Source organism: Nomascus leucogenys, chromosome 7b (genome assembly GCF_006542625.1).
Source record: "Nomascus leucogenys isolate Asia chromosome 7b, Asia_NLE_v1, whole genome shotgun sequence".
NCBI lineage: Eukaryota > Metazoa > Chordata > Mammalia > Primates > Hylobatidae > Nomascus > Nomascus leucogenys.
Genome location: NC_044387.1, coordinates 91,635,567 through 91,654,590, shown reverse-complemented (window position 1 = coordinate 91,654,590; position 19,024 = coordinate 91,635,567).

Below are 19,024 nucleotides of genomic sequence, written 5' to 3'. Positions count from 1 at the left end.
AACTGTCAGACAGGGGCAAGCAGAACAATTAGGTGGTGGGACCCCCAGGGAACATCACAGGCCTATGGGCACTGAGTTTTCAAAAGGGTTCTGTGCCACAGCTGAAATGTTCAGGAGGGAGCAGGGTGACTGTGTTGTGTGCTTTTCACTGGAGAAGGCAGTACACTTCACCTGGGGTAATGAAGACTCGTGGCTGTGGGGTGCATTGCATGCTTGTATTTCTCTCCCACCAAAACAATGCTGAAATTCCCTGCTGAGAACATGCAAAGGTACCATTGTATGTTACCTCTGGGAATTTTGTGGCAGTGGAATGCAGAGCTATGACCCATCACAATGATTTCCATTGTGCTGGAAATCCAAACCAGTTAGCCTTGTGTGGCTCAGAGCAACCAAGGTGGAGGGTCACATGGTCTACCTTCACTGCAGTGCCTAGGGCAATGCAGAGCTGGGCCCATCCGTAGAGTTCAGGCAGCAATGGGTCACTATGTTGGAAGCTCAAAGTAGCTGGCCTTGCCTGTCCCGGAGCAGTGTGGGTTGGGGGGTCACACGGTCTCCTCTCAGAGCAGTGCAGATGTGTGCCCACCTGCAGGATTTAGGTGGTTGTGGGTTGCAGTGCAGCAAGCCCAAGCTCAGTTGAGCCTAAGCTTGGAGGGGCTGGAGAAGTGAGTCAGACTGACCTCAGTGACCTCAGCTTTGAGGGGCTGGAGAAGTGACCTCAAACTGCAACTGTGGCCTCTATCAGGGCCATAACAGCTGGCACTGGGCTGCATAGGGAAAGCAGGCTTGCTGGGCTCCACATGGGCCTGAGCGGTACCTCTTGAAAAACTCCAGAACGCTCTCTGAGTCAGTCTAGAGGTCTGCGGGGCTCAAGAGGGTTCTTCTCTCTTTCCCATGCTCAGATTTGCTAAAGTCTGTGTGGAAAGTGTGGATCCCCAGTGGCTTTCACTTACTCACCCTTTCCCCATGTAAGGGTGCTTCTCCCAGCTCCAGGCCAGTGCTGGGTGGGCAGCTGCGTGACTTTGCTCCTCTCTGTTCTCTGTGGATCCTCTCGCTTCTTTGATGAATACTGATGTGGTCTCCAAGATGCGAAACTTGAAGAGCCACTATTTTCTCAACACTTTGTTTCCTCTCCATGACAGTGGTGCACTCTAGCTATGTCTGATCAGCCATCTTGAATCCACCTTCTGAACTTTATTATATGCCTTGAGGTTGAATCTGCCTGGTATCCTTTATCCTTCTTGTACGTGGATATTAATGTCTTTCTCTACGTTTGGAAAGTTCTCTGTTACTATTTCTTTGAATACATTTTCTACACTGATCTATCTCTGTCTCTCTGCCTGCAGCCTCTTTAAGCCAAGTAACTTTTAGATTTGCCCTTTTGAGACTATTTTGTAGATCTTTTAGACATGCTTAATCCTTTGCATTTTTTTTTTCTTTTTTTGGTCTTCTCTAACTGAATATTTTCACATAGCCTGTCTTTGAGCTCATTAATTCTTTCTTCTGCTTGATCAATTCTGCTGTTGAAAGACTTTTATGTATTTTATTTTTTATTTTCCCAGTTGAACATTTTGGCTCCCAGAATTTCTGCTTCATTTTAAAAATTATTTTAATCTCTTTGTTAAATTTCTCTGATGAAATTCTGAAATCCTTCTCTGCAATATGTTGAAATTAATTGAACTTGCTTAAGACAGTTATTTTGAACTTTTTATCTGAATGGTCACATATCTCCATCATTTCAGGATTGGTCACTGGTGCCTTATTTAGTCCATTGGTGAGATAATGTTTTACTGATATACTTGATTCTTGTGGACATTTGTCAATGTCTGGTATTGAAGAGTTGGGTATTTATCAAATCTTCACAGTCTTAGCTTCTTTGTACCTGTCCTCTTTGAGAAGGCTTTCCAAGAATTCAAAGGGAATTGAGTGTTGTGACCTAAGCCTTTGCAGCTGTTTCAGCACTAGAGAGCTCCCTTAGCCCAGGAACACTGTGACTCCCACAGACCCCCCTAAATGCACAGCCTTAGTGGACTTGAGGACCATAAAGGCAAATTCTCTGAGTTACCAGGCAAAGTCTCTCACTCTTTTCTCTCTTTTTCCCTCAATCAGAAGGAGTCTCTCCTCACTGGGCTGCTTGGAGTCAGAGAAAGAGTGATCTGGGCCTTCCTATGGCCACCATGGCTGCCACTGCACAATGTTGCACCTAAACCTTGCAGGACAGCACGGAAATGGGGCTCACCCAGTGCCTGTGGCCACTATTGTCTGGCTGCTGCTAATGTTTATACAAGGCTCAGGGCCACTTGAGTTAGTGAGTGGTAAATCTTGCTGGGACTGTATTTGTCCTATCAGGGTGGCAGGTTCTCTTCTGGCCCAGAGTGGTTCTAAAAATATTGTCCAAGAGCAAAGTCCTGGAACTGGGGGATTCAGGAATCTCTCTGGTGCTTTATTATATGTGGCTGAGCCCAAAATGCAAGACAAAGTCTTCTGTACTCTTCCCTCTCCTTTCCCCAAGTGGAAGGAGTTTCTCCCTGAGTTGAATGGCCTGGATTTGGAAGAGGGGTAATGCAGAAACTTTTCGACCACCACAGCTGATGTCACACTGGGTCATACCTCACATCTCCTGCCTCTGAGACCATTGCAGCATCGGGAATTTTCCAAGGGCTTCAGTCTTTGTGGCCTGACTGCTGCTCAAATTCATTCTGGGTTCCAGGCCAATGTAGTCATTTGGTAATGAAGCAAGGACTGGAGTTTCTTCTGCTTGGGTGGAGAATTTACCTCTGGCCTCCAGCTGGTGTAAATGTTCCTTCCATAGGTGCTAGTAGAAATCTGCCCTGTGCTGTGTTCTGCTGTGACAGCTCTGAGTTCCAATGTGAAGTCCCACACTCACTTTGCTCTTCTTCCCACAAGTACACAGCTTCTCTCTCCACATGGCACTGCCTGGGGTTGAGGGAAGGGTGATGTATATTGTGCAAAGCTCTCTAAGCTCTCTTTCCTACCCTCTTCAATGTCTCTTTCCTTGATATTATGTTACAATCATATACTGTGATTGCTCAGCTGATTTTTTTTCTTTTTTTGGAGTCTTATGAAGGTGCTTTCTTGTCTGGATCCTTGTTCAATTTGGTATTCCTTGTTCAATTTGGTATTCCTGTGGTGCAATGATCACTGGAGTGTTCTATTTGGCCATCTTGCTTTGCCTCCTCCCAGAAACCACTAGAAATAAGTTTTTGTTGTTGTTGTTTGTTTTGTTTTGTTTTTTGAGACAGAGTTTTGCTTTGTCACCCAGGCTGGAGTGCAGTGAGGCAATCTTGGCCCTCTGCAACCTCCGCCTTCTGGGTTCAAGCAATTTCCCCGCCTGAGCCTCCTGAGTAGCTGGGATTACAGGCATCTGCCAACATACGTGGCTAACTTTTGTATTTTTTTGTAAAGATGGGGTTTCACCATCTGGGACAGGCTGCTTTTGAACTCCTGATCTCAGGTGATCCACTCGCCTTGGCCTCCTAAAGTGCTGGGATTACACACATGAGCCATCGCACTCAGCTGGAAATAAGTTTTTAGATAGAACACTAAAGGCAGGATCAGTGAAAAAATAAATCAGTAAGTTGGACTCATTAAAATAAAAAACTTCTGCTCTGTAAAAGAGTATATCATGGGAATGAGAAGACAAGCCACAGATTGTTAAAAAGTACTTTCAAAAGACACATGTGATAAAGAAGTGTTATCCAAAATATACAAAATATTCTTAAGCCTCAACAATAAAAAAAACAAAAACCTGATTAAAAAATGGGCCAAAGACCTTAACAGACACCTCATATAAATAAGAATATATACATATGTCAAATAAGCACATGAATAGATGCTCTTCATCTTATGTTATCAAGGACATGAAAATTAAAATAACAATGAGATACTTCGTCTGTTACACAGTTATTGGATGGCCAAAATGTGCAACACTGACATCAAATGCTGATGGGAATGTGGAGCAACAAGAACTCCCACTCATTGCTGGGGAAAAATGCAAAATGGTGCAGTTACATTGGAAGATAGTTTGGCAATTTATTACAAAGTTAAACATATACTTACCTAATTGTCTAGCAGTTGAGCTCTTTGATATTTACCCATGTGAGTTGAAAACTTATGTTCACACAAAAATCTACACACAGATGTTCATAAAAGTTTTGTTTATAATCCCCAATACTTGGAAACAACCAAGGTGTCCATTAGTAGATGAATAGACAAATTATGGTGCATCCATACTATGAAATATTATTCAGTGCTAGAAAGAAATGCACTGTCTAGCCACAAAAGTTATGGAGGAATCTTAGGCGCACATTAGTAAATGAAAGAAGTCAATCTGAAAAGTCTTGATATGGTCTGGTTGTCTCTTTCTGATCCCATGTTGAAATGTAATCCTCAGTGTTGGAGGTGGGGCCTGGTGTGAGGTGACTGTATCACAGGGATGGATCCCTCATGCATGGCTTAGTGCCATCCCTTTAGTGATGAGTGAGTTCTCACTCTGCATTCACATGAGATCTGGTTGTTTAAAAATATGTGGCACCTCCCCTGCTTCTCTTGCTGCCATGCAACTCACCTACTCCTTCTTCACCTTCCACCATTATTGTAAGCTCCTTGAGGCCTGTCCAGAAGCAGATGCCAGCATCATATGTTCTGTACAGCCTGAAAAATTGTAAGCCAAAAAAAATCTCTTTTCTTTATAAACTCACCAGTCTCAGGTATTCCTTTATAGCAACAACAACATAAAAAAGGACTAATGTAAAGCTACATACTGCGATTCCAGTTACATGACATTCTAGAAAAGGCAAAACTATGGAGACAGTAAACAGTAAATAGTTCAGTGATTGCCTGAGGTTGGGAGTTGGATGAAGGGAAGGATGAATAGGCAGAACATAGAGTACTTTTAATACAAAATACTATGTATGACACTATAATGATGCATATAAGTTACTGTGCATGTGTTCAAATCCATAGAATTTACAACACTAAGAGTGGATTCTAATGTAAAATTGTGGACTTTGGGTGATTATGATGTGTCAATATAGGTTCTTCAATTGTAGCAAATGTACCAGTCTAATCAGGTTTGTTGATAACGGGGAGGCTGCGCATATACAGGGCAGAAGTTACACTGGAATCTCTTTACCTTCCTCTTAATTTTGCTGTGAACCTAAAACTGCCCTAAAAAAGTCTTTGGTAAAAAAAAAAAAAAATGTATGTGTATATTAGGGAGGTTCTAAGTCTATCTATATTCCAGTTTCTTCATCCATTAAGGGGGATAATAGATGAATTCACTTTATTGAGCAATTATAGAGATTAAATCTATTAATATGTATAGAGAGCTTAGAAGATTGCTGTCTGGCACATGCTATTTACATGATAGTTATCATGATCATGAGGTCATTACAGTTATGCCACATCACAAGATTGTTATGTTTCTCTGCTGTAAAGGAAACATTTCACTGCACAGAGGTAGAAACAGGTATGGCAGACTATTCAAAACTGTTGAAATATAAGCCAAGACAATTGCAATAGGAGAGAGATTAAACTCAACTTCAACAAAACAAAAGGCAGGAGAGTTATTTAAGTTTTATAAAAAAGTTCCCTTGAACTTTATTCCTGAAATTTCAGTTCCTTGAAATGTTTATGTATTTATTCATATATTCATTTTTTTATTTCGATGAATTTTTGGGGAACAGGTCATGTTTGATTACATGAATAAGGTCTTCAGTGGTGATTTCTGAGATTTTGGTACACCCATCACTCAAGGAGTGTACACTGTAACCAATGTGTACTCTTTTATCCCTCACCCCCCACCCACCCTTTCCCCCAAGTCCCCGAAGTCCATTATATCATTCTTATGCCTTTGCATCCTCATAGCTTAACTCCCACTTATGAATGAGACCATACGATGTTTGGTTTTCCATTTCTGAGTTACTTCACTTAGAATAATGGTCTACAGTTCCATAGAGGTGTCTGCAAACGCCATTATTTTGTATTCTTTTATGACTGAGTAGTATTCCATGGTATATATAACTACCACAATTTACCCACTCATTGATTGATAGGCATTTGGGCTGGTTCCATATTTTTTCCATTGTGAATTGTGCTGTTATAAACATGCTTGTGCAAGTATCTTTTTGGATAATGACTTCTCTTCTCAGTAGATACCCAGTGGTGGGATTGCTGGATCAAGTTGTAATTGTACTTGTAGTTTTTTAAGGAATCTCCACACTGTTTACCATAGTGGTTGTACTAGTTTACATTCCCATCGACAGTTTAAAAGTGTTCCCTTTTCACCATATCCACACCAACATATATTATTTTTTGATTATATGACTATGGCCATTCTTGCAGAGTAAGGTGCTATTGCATTGTGGTTTTGATTTGCATTTCCTGATAATTAGTGTTGTCTAGTATTTTTTCATGTTTTTGGCCCTTTTTATATCTTCTTTTGAGAATTGTCTATTCATGTCCTTAGCCTACTTTCTGATGGAATTGTTTGTTTTTTTCCTGATGATTTGTCTGAGTTCCTTGCAGATTCTGGGTATTTGTCCTTTGTTGGGTGTACAGATTGCAAAGATTTCCTCCCACTCTGTGGGTTGTTTGCTTATTCTGGTGATTACTTTTTTTGCTGTGAAGAAGATTTTTAGTTTAATTAAGTCTCATCTATTTGTCTTTGTTTTTGTTGCATTTTCTTTCGGGTTCTTGATCATGAAGTCTTTGCCTAAGCCAATGTCTAAAAGAGTTTTCCAATGCTATCTTCTGGGATCTATATGGTTTCAGGTCTTAGATTTAAGTCTTTGATACATCTTGATTTGATTTTTGTATAGGTTGAGAGATGACAATCCAGTTTCATTCTTCTACATGTGGTTTTCCAATTATCTCAGCAGCATTTGTTGAATTGGGTGTCCTTTCCCCTCTTTACATTTTTGTTTGCTTTGTTGATTATCTGTTGGCTTTAAGTTTTTGGCTTTATTTCTGGATTCTCTATTATTTTCCATTGATTTCTATGCCTATTTTTATACTAGTACCATGCTGCTTGGGTGACCATAGCCTTATAGTATAGTCTGAAGTTGGTTAATGGGATGCCTTCATATTTGTTCCTTTTGCTTAGTCTTGCTTTGGTTATGCAAGCTCTTTTTTTGGTTCCATATTAATTTTAGGGTTTTTTTTTTCTAGTTCTGTGAAGAATCATGGTGGTATTTTGATTGGAATTGCAAGGGATTTGTAGATTGCTTTTGGCAGCATGGTCCTTTTCACAATATTGATTCTACCCATCCATGAACATGGATTGTGTATCCCTTTGTGTCATCTATGACTTCTTTCAGCAGTGTTTTGTAGTTTTCTTTGTAGAGGTCTTTTACCTCTCTAGTTAGGTATCTTCCTAATTTATTTTTTCTTTTTGCAGCTATTGTAAAAATGATTGCATTCTTGATTTGATTCTCAGCTTGGTTGTTGTTGGTGTATAGCAGAGTTACTGATTTGTGTACATTAATTTTATATCCTAAAACTTTACTGAATTCATTTACCAGTTCTAGAAGATTTTGGATGAGTCTGTAGGGTTTTCTAGGTATACAATCATATCATCAGTGAGCAGTGACAGTTTTACTTCCAGTTTACTGATTTGGATGCCCTTTATTTCTTTCTCTTGTCTGACTGATCTGCCTAGGACTTCCAGTACCACGTTGAACAGAAGTGGTGAAAGTGTCACTCTTGTCTTCTTCCAGTTCTCCGTGGGAATTCTTTCAACTTTTCCCCATTCAGCAGAATGTTGGCTGTGGGTTTGTCCCAGATGGCTTTTATTACCTTAAGGTATGTCCCTTCTTTGTCAATTTTTCTCAAGGTCTTAATCATAAAAGGATGCTGGATTTTGTCACATGCTTTTTTGTGTCAATTGAGATAATAATGTGATTTATGTTTTTAACTCTTTTTATGTGGGGTATCACATTGACTTGCAGAAGTTAAACCATCCCTGCATCTCTGGTATGAATCCCACTTGATTATGGTGGATAATCTTTTTGTTATGGTTTATCATATCACACATTTATTATATCTTTTTGATATGGATTACCTTGGATTTGGCTAGTATTTTTCTGAGCATTTTTTGAATCTATATTCATCAGGGATATTGGTCTGTAGTATTCTTTTCTTCCTATGTCCTATTCTGGTTTTGGTGTTAGGGTGATACTAGCTTCATAGAATGATTTATAGAGAACTGTATTGGTATCAATTCTTCTTCGAATGCCTGATACAATTCAGCTGTGAATTCATCAGGTCCTGGACTTCTATTGCGGGTAACTTTTTAATTGCTACTTCAACCTTGCTGCTTGTTATTGGTCTGTTCAGAGTTTCTATTTCTTCCTGGTTTAATCTAGGGGGGTTGTATATTTTCAGGAATGTATCCATCTCCTCTAGGTTTTCTAGTTTATGTGTGTAAAGTTGTTCATAGTAGCCTTGAATGATCTTTTATATTTCTGAGGCATCAGTTGTATAAATCATATCACCCATTTTATTTCTAATTGACCTTATTTGGATCCTCTCTCTTATTGGTTAATCTTGCTAATGGTCTATCAATTTTATTTATCTTTTTAAATAACCAGCTCTTTGTTCTATTTATCTTTTGTTTTTCTTTTGTTTGTTTCTATTTTATTTAATTCTACTCTAATCTTCATTAAATTTATTTTCTTCTGCTGGGTTTGGGTTTGGTATGTTCTTGTTTCTCTAGTTCCTTTAGGTATGACCTTAGATGATCTCTTTGTGCTCTTTCAGACTTTTTGATGTAGGCATTTAAGACTATGAGCTTTTCTTTTAGCACTGCTTTTGCTGTATCCCAGAGGTTTTAATAGGTTGTGTTACTTATCACTCAGTTAAAATAATGTTTTAATTCCCATCTTGATTTTGTTGTTGATCCAACAATCATTCAGGAGCAGGTTATTTAATTTTCATGTATTTGCCTGGTTTTGATGGTTTCTTTTGGAGTTGATTTCCAATATATTTCATTGTGGTCTGAGAGAATACTTGATATAATTTCTGTTTCCTTAAATTTGTTTAGACTTGTTTTGTGATCTATCATATGGTCTATCTCGGAAAATGTTCCATGTGCTAATAAATAGAATGTATAGAATGTTCTGTAAATATCTGTTAAGTCCAGTCTTTTCTAGGGTATAGTTTAAGTCCATTGTTTCTTTGTTGACTTTCTCTCTTGATGACCTGTCCAATTTTATCAGTGGAGTATTGAAGACCCCTACTATTATTGTGCTGCTGTCCATCTCATTCCTTAGGTCTAACAGTAATTGTTTTATAAATTTGGATGCTCCAGTGTTAGGTGCATATATATTTAGGACTGTGGTATTTTCCATTGGACTAGTCCTTTCATTATCACACAATGTCCCCCTTTGTCTTTTCTAACTGCTGTTTGCCTTAAAGTTTTTCTCTGATATAAGAATAGCAACTCCTGTTCACTTTTGGTGTCCATTTGCATATAATATCTTTTTCCACACCTTAATCTTAAGTTTGTATGAGTCCTCATGTGTCAGTTGAGTCTCTTGAAGACAGCAGATACTTGATTGGTGAAATCTTACCCATTTTGTTATTCTGTATCTTTTAAGTGAAGCATTTAGGCCATTTATATGTAATGTTAATATTGAGATGTGAGGTACTATTCTATGCATAGTGCTATTTGTTGCTTGAATACCTTGGTTTTTTATTGTGTTATCTTCTTATAGGCCTTGTGAGATTTATGCTTTAAAGAGGTTCTATTTTGGTGTATTTCAAGTATTTGTTTCAAGATTTAGATCTCCTTTTAGCACCTCTTGTAGTGCTTTCTTGGTAGTGGCAATTCTGTCAGCATTTGTTTGTCTGAAAAAAGAGTGTATCTTTATTTATGAAGCTTGGTTTTGCTGGATACAAAATTCTTGGCTGATAATTGTTTTGTTTAAGGAAGCTAAAGATAGTACCCCAATCCTTTCTAGCTTGTAGGATTTCTGCTGAGAAATCTGCTGTTAATGTTATATGTTTTCCTTTATAGGTTACCTGAAGCTTGTGCCTCCCAGCTTTTAAAATTCTTTTCTTCATTTTGGCTTTAGATAACCTGATGACTATGTACTCAGCAATAATATTTTTGTGATGAATTTCCCAGGTGTTCTTTGAGCTTCCTCTGTAAAGATGTCTAGATCTCTAGCAAGGCAGGGGAATTTTTCCTCTATTATTCCCTCAAAAATATTTTCCAAACTCTTAGATTTATCTTCTTTCCTGGGTACACCAATTATTCTTAGGTTTAGTCATTGAACATATTTCCAAACTTCTTGGAGGCTTTATTCATTTTTTTGAATTCTTTTTTCTTTGTCTTTACCAGATTTTGTCAACTTGAAAGCCTTGTCTTCGAGCTCTGAAGTTCTTTCTTCTACTTGCTTGATTCTATTGGTGAGACTTTCCAGTGTGTTTTGTAATTCTCTAAGTGTGTCCTTCAATTCCAGAAGTTGTGATTGTTTGTTATTTATGCTATTTCACTGGAGATTTTTCCATTCATATGCTGCATCTTTTTTTGTTTGTTTCTTTATGTTGTACTTCACCTTTCTCTGGTGCCTCATTGATTAGCTTAATAATCGACCTTCTGAATTCTTTTTCTGTCAATTTCTTGTTTTGGATTCATTGCTGGTGAGCCATTGTGATCTTCTGGTGGTGTTAAAGAACGTTGTTTTGTCATATTACTAGAATTATTTTTCTGGTTCCTTCTCATTTTGGTAGACTATGTCAGAGAGAAAATCCAGGGATTAAGGGTTGCTGCTCAGATTCTTTTGTCTCACATAGCGCTCCCTTGATGTGGTGCTCTACCTCTTGCTTTAGGGATGGGGCTTCCTAAGAATCGAATTGCAGTGATTGTTATTTCTCATCTGGATCTAGATACCAGTATCCTGGCTGGTACTGGAGAGTGTCTGCAAAGAGTCCTGTATGTGATCTGTCTTCAGGTCTCTCAGCTGTGGATACCAGCACCTGCCCTGGTGGAGGTAGTAGGGGAGTGATGTGGACTCTATGAGAATCCTTGGTTGTATTTTTGTTAAGTGCATTGGTTTTATGTGGCTGACTTCCAGCCAGGAGGTGTCACCTTCAATAGCACATCAGTTGCGGTGGTACAGGGAGGATCAGGCATTTTCCAGGGCCACAGAGGTCCCAAGAGATTATGTCATTTGTCTTAGGCTATCAGGTAGGGTAGAGAAAGACTATCAGGTGGGGGCAGGGTTAGGCATTGTCTGAGCTCAGGCTCTCCTTAGGCAGGGTTGCTGTGGCTGCTGTGGGGTAAGGGTTGTGTTTCCCAGGCAAATGAATTTATGTTCACAGAGGATTATGTTTGCCTCTTCTGTGTCACACTGGTCTCCAGGGAAATGGGAGAAAGCTGGCAGCCACAGGCCTCACCCAGCTCCTATGTAGCCCACAGCCCAAAAGGCCAGTCTCACTCCCACCATGCTCCCTGAACAGCACTGAGTTTATTTTCAGGTAGCTGGTGAGCTACCCCAGGCTCAGAACTTGCCCCAGGCCACAAGCCTCCCAGCTGAAAAAGCAAGCCGACTCACAGTTCCTCCACTGTCCCACAGAGCCTGCAGAGCAATCCACCTCCTTCAAAGTGTCTGTGGATTCCTTCGGCTTTCCTGGTATGTTCCCATTTTCGGAGTAAAAGTTCATGATGTGAGCCTCCACATGCTGGTCTTTCTGGCTGAGTGGGTGCTGCAAGTTAGACCTGCCTCCTGTCTGCCATTTATTTCCCATATCTAAGTTTTGGGATTTTACTTTGAAGGGAAATGGGGAATAAATGAAGTCTTTTAGGTAAATGAGTCACATGCTCACATCTGTATCTTAGAGAGTGTGATGATGAATGAATTTTGTAGATATCATACGCAAGGTAGAAAGTCCAGCTATGTCCATTAGATACCACAAAAGATGTTAGTGATCTGGATTTGGGTAGGATCCAGTGAAGTAGACATACATGAAAAATGTTTTAAATCTGGAATGGATAGGATTTGCTAATTGTTTGGTTTCCTGGAAAGAGGGAATGAAAAGTGTTTGCTTTTGAAGCAGTTATGAGTCTCTACTATCACTTATTCAGAAGGAAATCATGGGAGAGGAACTAATTTAGGGCATATTGATTTTGAGGTGCTTATTAGACATTCTAATATTAATTATAAATGTCTGGGCCTCAGGGGACATACCGTGACTAGAAATATAAATTAAGAGGAAAAATACATATATAATGATGCTGCAAGATATATAAAGGGAGTGAGTGGGCTTATGGGTAGGCTCTAAAGCATATCAATATTTAAATGTTAAGAAAGTAACATTTATTGAAAAATATTCAGAAATGGCCACATATGTATTTAGAAAAATGGGAGAATGCACTATAAAGGCAAAGGAAGGGCATAATCAACAATGTCAAAGACTGATGAAAGAACACTTAGGGCAAGTTCTGTATTTAAAAAAATAAGAAAATTTATAGAGTAACATTAATTAAGTCATTTTGTTTTCCACAGGTTCTCTATGTGGAGTTGCATTAACAGAGATCTATAAATACTAAGAAATCCTATTGAGCAGCTGGGGTTTTAAAAGCTGGTATTTTTTCCATAGGAATGAAAATGCCTTCCTCAAATCATTAAATGGGCTATAATTATGGCTTTTATTCTAAGTTCTTTGTACAAAAAGCAAGCAATTGATTTCTTTGTAGCTACCTTAACGCTTTCCTGTATTTATATTAAAGTTAAATTTAGGTGATTGAAGAAACACAATAAAGGAATTTCCCATTGTAAGAAAAAACAAATGGCAGAGATGAGAGATGTGAGGGATGTATATTTCAAAGATTATCTTACACAAGCATATCACAGAAGACACTGAATAATAGTACATATAAACTTAAGTTCACTACTCATATAAATAAAATATGTTGCATTTCTATAATTTACAAGTCAACTACATTTTTATTCTATTACCTGTTCACAATAAACTCATTCTTGAGATTGTCTCTTTCCAAGGGTTATGCAGACTGTCCTAAGACTCACTTCACACAAAAGTGATAATTAAACCACTTTGTACTTTATTTGTCCATCAGTAAAATTTATAAAGTTATCAGCAGATGTGGAAACTTTTCTGCAATCTCTGGCTAGTGCAAGCTACAGCCCTGATTCTTTAGAACTAACCTGCTTCTATGTGAGCTTCCCCTCTGAAGTTTTGCCATTGCTAAGAGTTATCCCTGGGTAGCAGAATTTGTGTCATTTCATCTTTCTTTTCTTTCTTTCTTTCTGTCTGTCTGTCTGTCTTTCTTTTTCTCTTTTTCTCTTTTTTTTCTTCTTTTTTTTTGAAACAGAGTCTCACTCTGTCACTCTGTCACCCACGCTGGAGTCCAGGGCATGATCTCAGCTCACTGCCACCTCCATTCTCCGGGTTCACGTGATTCTTGTGCCTCAGCCTCCCAAGTAGTTGGGATTACAGGTGTGTGCCACCACACTTGGCTAATTTTTGTATTTTTAGTAGAGTCAGGGTTTCACCATGTTGGATAGGCTAATCTTGAACTCCTGACTTCAGGTGATCCACCAACTTCAGCCTCCCAAAGTGCTGGAGTTTGGGTAACTTCAGCTAGAAGAACTTATGAGGTCTCTACTCTCATGTTTTTTTCTGTCTTTTCAAGTCAACTACGAAAAACACAACAATGGGCCTATGCCTTGAAAACAGTCAGAAAAAGGTATCACACATAATTCAGTAGGACACATTGTCCACATTATCTAACATTGGAATAGTAAGTTCTATCATAAACTTTATGCTGTTAAAGATTAAGCTCTCTAAAATGGGGATTTAAAGATTTACTCTTTGCTTTTTATGAATTGAAATCATACTTTGTATTCTTTGTTTCTTTCACAGATAAAGTCGTGACTATATGAATTGATACTGTTGATACTGTAGAAGCTAAGAGCAGTGCCTCGCCTATAGACAGCAAGAAAATGGACACATCAGTACTATACTTGCAAGGCACCTATTCTGCAATTAACTGGAATGAATTGGGAAGCAGACCCTGAGCCCAGGTAAGATAACTGCTCCAACTAGCACCTGAATTTCAGCATGGGGATGCCCTGAGCAGGAGATCTACTTAACCCGTGCCTGGTCTTGACATATAGAAACTCTGAGTTATTAATTTTTTGCTGTGTTAAGACCCTACATTTATGGAAATTTGTTACATAGCAACATAAAACTAATACAGATACTAGTAAAAGTTATTCCTATCAAGTACAAGTGGTGAAAGTCAAAGTTTAATGTACTGTGTAATTGCTTTGGAGAATATGAATGAATTAATACAGAAAAGATGATAACATTGTCTAATAAATGAAGAGCATATCAGCACCAATTAGGCTTAACCTTGTTTAAAAACATTTTTTTTCTTTTTTTCTGGAACCAATCTTGCTGACTGGCATCCCTGTATGCTGTTTTGTACTCAGCAAGTCCATTCTATTGAGAGATCACTATAATGAAATTGCAGCATCAGTGCTTTCTAACAGGGCCATGCTTACAGTGCAGGTGGGCAAGCTACACACTCTAAATCTAATTTGTGTTTTCAATAAGAAAATGGAATTTTTTAAATACTTTTAACATTATTCTGAGAATTCAGGGCTCATCATGCCAAACAGACGAAAAAGCAGCCTTATTTATCTTAATTAAAGCTCATCTTAATCAAGATACTGTCAGACAATATTTCTTGAAAGACACTTCTTAGTCTCATCATCATATCAGTCACAAGGGAAGCACCATCAGCGGTACATATTTGAATACACAGCTGAAAGCCAAAATGAAGAGTCAGTTCTAAAATCTTATATAATGAAGCCTTACTTCTTGAATAAAACATGATAGGATAGTCACTTAATTCAAATATTTGGAGCCTGGTGTCTTAACTAATTTTTTTCAGAATCTGCACAAGTGATTTTATATATATATAGACATATATATATGTATGTATATGTGTGTATATATATGTATATGTGTATATATATATATAACTTATGTACACATGTGTGTATATATGTAGATGGAAACATCATATTCATCTAATGTGTTATGGTGGTATTTTTCTATTTTTTAAAAAATAAACATAGTTAAAAAATAGCATATAAATAATGTATTTGTGACCATTTAAACTATTAAAAATACCAATTTCCACCTTGAATTGTAAACTGTCACTATTTCAACTCTTCCCTCTTTCTGTAGTAAAAAGGAGTAAATATCATATCTCTTGTCATATAACTTTTCAGAGCTCTCCCACTTTAGACTCCTAATTTGCTTTGGAAACTGGGATGTTCACATTTGTGATGTAAGCAGAGACTTGGAATGTACTTATGTGTTTGGGCTTGTTTTCCTGAGCCTCTGCAGTTGTTATGAAAAGTATATTCTGGGCCAGTCCATTGGTCCCAGGAGGAGAAAGACAGTCCCCTTGGAGCAGAATCCTAAGTTCAATCCAAGTTAAGATCAGCAGAGACTCATTCAGGCTCCCCCTACATTAGCAAATTGCCCACCAACTTAAGATTTGTGATATAGTAAGTGCTGATTTTTATACATCTCTGAGATTTTGTGGTTCTTTGTAATAACATTATTATAATAGCTAATTAATATATTTTCTAAATTTCATTTACTTACTATATAAAACAAAACAAGAACAAATTAAGAACCAGTATTGAGTTTAAGTAATGAAAAACACAAAAATGTTAAAAAAAATGTTAATTTTAAAAATTGTTCTAGTAGGGCTTTAGTATCAACAAGCAAAACTTGGTAGCTATCTGTATAACATAGTTTAAAGCAATGCAAGTTCAAATGCACATGCCTTTAAAGGAATGAAAATGGAGATTGGTGATAGTGTAAACTGGTAAATTCATCTTTAAAAATTGTTATTATTTGCTAAATGAATATATGCATATCAGGAGTGTCATTGAGTCCATTTCTTGGAATACATTTTAGGAAATTTGTATATATTTATAACAAAATACATACGAAATTATATTCATAGCACATTAGTTAAACTCAATTGCAAAACACCTCATTGAATTTCAATAGTAGAAAACATAAAAACATTAGTCAGCAATTATGAAAGAAGCTACAGCGATATAAAATAAAATCAGAAGATTTCACTGGCATAGTGTTGAAGAAAAAAGACAGACGAAAGAATACATACTATATAATTCCACTTCCACAAAGTTTTTTCAAAGGACTAGAAGTCAGAAATGTGCTTATACTTTGGAGTATTGTCTGAGACAGACCTTAAGAGCTGGGTGGCTAATAATTTTTCTTTGAGTGATAGTTATATAACTAAAATCGCCTCATAAATATTATCAAGTGGCACATTCATGATTTCTGCACATTGATATATATATATATATGGATATATATATATCTCCTAAAAATTAAGAAATGTCAATGTAAACGTAGAGGTGGGTCTATGAAAAGTTCTTTAGTGCTGAAAAACAGAAAAAAAATTAAATACCATAAGAATCACCACAATCCAGAGCCCTTTTATGACCACTGTTTCTTCCTTTCCCAGATACCTGCTCAGAGAGGTGCTAAAAATTTATTTCTTCAAATACTATTCTGACCAAATATCTCTAGTGGAATAGCTCTAATAGAATATTAAAAGGCTTATTTATCATTGTAGTTGGAATTGGAACTTAACTTATGGTTATAAATACAGAATTCTTTTTTCTTTGAAAATTCTTACATGTCTCATATTTTTATGTAGGAGATGTTAGGATGTCGATATTAAATCTTTTGTGCTTTCTCTTGTGGGCATTTAGTGCTATAAATTTCCCTCTACACACAGCTTTAAATGTGTCCCAGAGATTCTGGTACACTGTGTCTTTGTTCTCACTGGTTTCAAAGAACATCTTCAGTTGGAAGTTCTAGCCAGTGCACTCAGGCAAGAGAAAGAAAGAAAGAGTATTCAATTAGGAAAACAGGAAGTCAAATTGTCTCTGTTTGCATATGACATGATTGTATATTTAGAAAACCCCATCGTCTCAGCCCAAAATCTCCTTAAGCTGATAAGCAAATTCAGCAAAGTCTCAGGATACAAAATGAATGTGCAAAAGTCACAAGAATTTCTGTACACCAATAACAGACAAAGAGAGCCAAATCATGAGTGAACTCCCTTTCACAATTACTACAAAGAGAGTAAAATACCTAGGAATCCATCTTACAAGGGATGTGAAGGACCTCTTCAAGGAGAACTACAAACCACTGTTCAACAAAATAAAAGAGGACACAAACAAATGGAAGAACATTCCATGCTCATGGATAGGAAGAATCAATATTGTTAAAATGGCCATACTTCCCAAGGTAATTTATAGATTCATTGCTATCTCCATCAGGCTACCACTGACTTTCTTCACAGAATTTGAAAAAACGACTTTAAAGTTCGTATGGAACCAAAAAAGAGCCCGCATAACCAAGACAATCCTAAGCAAAAAGAACAAACCTGGAGGCATCACACTACCTGACTTCAAACTATATGACAAGGCTACAGTAACCGAACAGCACGGTGCTGGTACCAAAACAGATATGTAGACCAATGGAACAGAACAGAGGCCTCAGAAATAACACCACACATTTACAACCATCTGATCTTTGACAAACCTGACAAAAACAAGCAATGGGGAAAGGATTCCCTATTTAATAAGTGGTGCTGGGGAAAACTGGCTAGCCATATGTAGAAAGCTGAAACTGGATCCCTTCATTACACCTTATACAAAAATTAACTCAAGATGGATTAAAGACCTAAATGTAAGACCGAAAACCATACAAACCCTAGAATAAAACCTAGGCAATACCACTCAGGACATACGCATGGGCAAAGACTTCATGACTAAAACACCAAAAGCAATGGCAACAAAAGCCAGAATTGACAAATGGGATCTAATTAAACTAAAGAGCTTCTGCAGAGAGAGAGAGAGAGAAAAAAAAAAAACCTCTCATCAGAGTGAACACGCAACCTACAAAATGGGAAAAAAATTTTGCAATCTACCCATCTGACAAAGGGCTAATATCCAGAATCTACAAAGAACTTAGAAAAATTTACAAGAAAAAAACAAACAACCCCATCAAAAGTGGGCAAAGGATATCAACAGGCACTTTTCAAAAGAAGACATTTATGCAGGCAACAGGCATATGAAAAAATGCTCATCAGCACTGGTCATCAGAGAAATGCAAATCAAAACCACAATGAGGTACCATCTCACGCCAGTTAGAATGGTGATCATTAAACTGTCAGAAAACAACAAATTCTGGAGAGGATGTGGAGAAATAGGAATGCTTTTACACTGTTGGTGGGAGCGTAAACTAGTTCAACCATTGTGGAAGACAGTGTAGTGATTCCACAAGGATCTAGAACTAGAAATACTATTTGACTCAGCGATCCCAATACTGGGTATATACCCAAAGGATTATAAATCATGCTACTATAAAGGCACATGCACATATATGTTTATTGAGGCACTATTCACAATAGCAAAGACTTGGAATCAACTCAAATGTCCATCAGTGATAGACTGGATTAAGAAATTGTGGCACATATATACCATGGAATGCTATGCAGCCATAAAAAAGGATGAGTTCATGTCCTTTGCAGGGACATGGATGAAGCTGGAAACCATCATTCTGAGCAAACTATCACAAGGATAGAAAACCAAACACCACATTTTCTCACTCATGAAGTGAACAATGAGAACACATGGGCACAGGGAAGGGAACATCACACACTGGGGCCTGTCAGGGGGTGGGTGGATGGGGGAGGGATAACATTAGGAGAAATACCTAATGTAAATGATGAGTTGATGGGTGCAGGAAACCAACATGACACATGTATATCTATGTCACAATCCTCATGTTCTGCACATGTACCCTAGAACTTAAAGTATAATAACAAAATAAATAAAAAGAAAAATTACAATGTAAATACCATGGTGTCTGGAAGAATTTGGAGTTCAAAAAGAATTCAACACTGGTG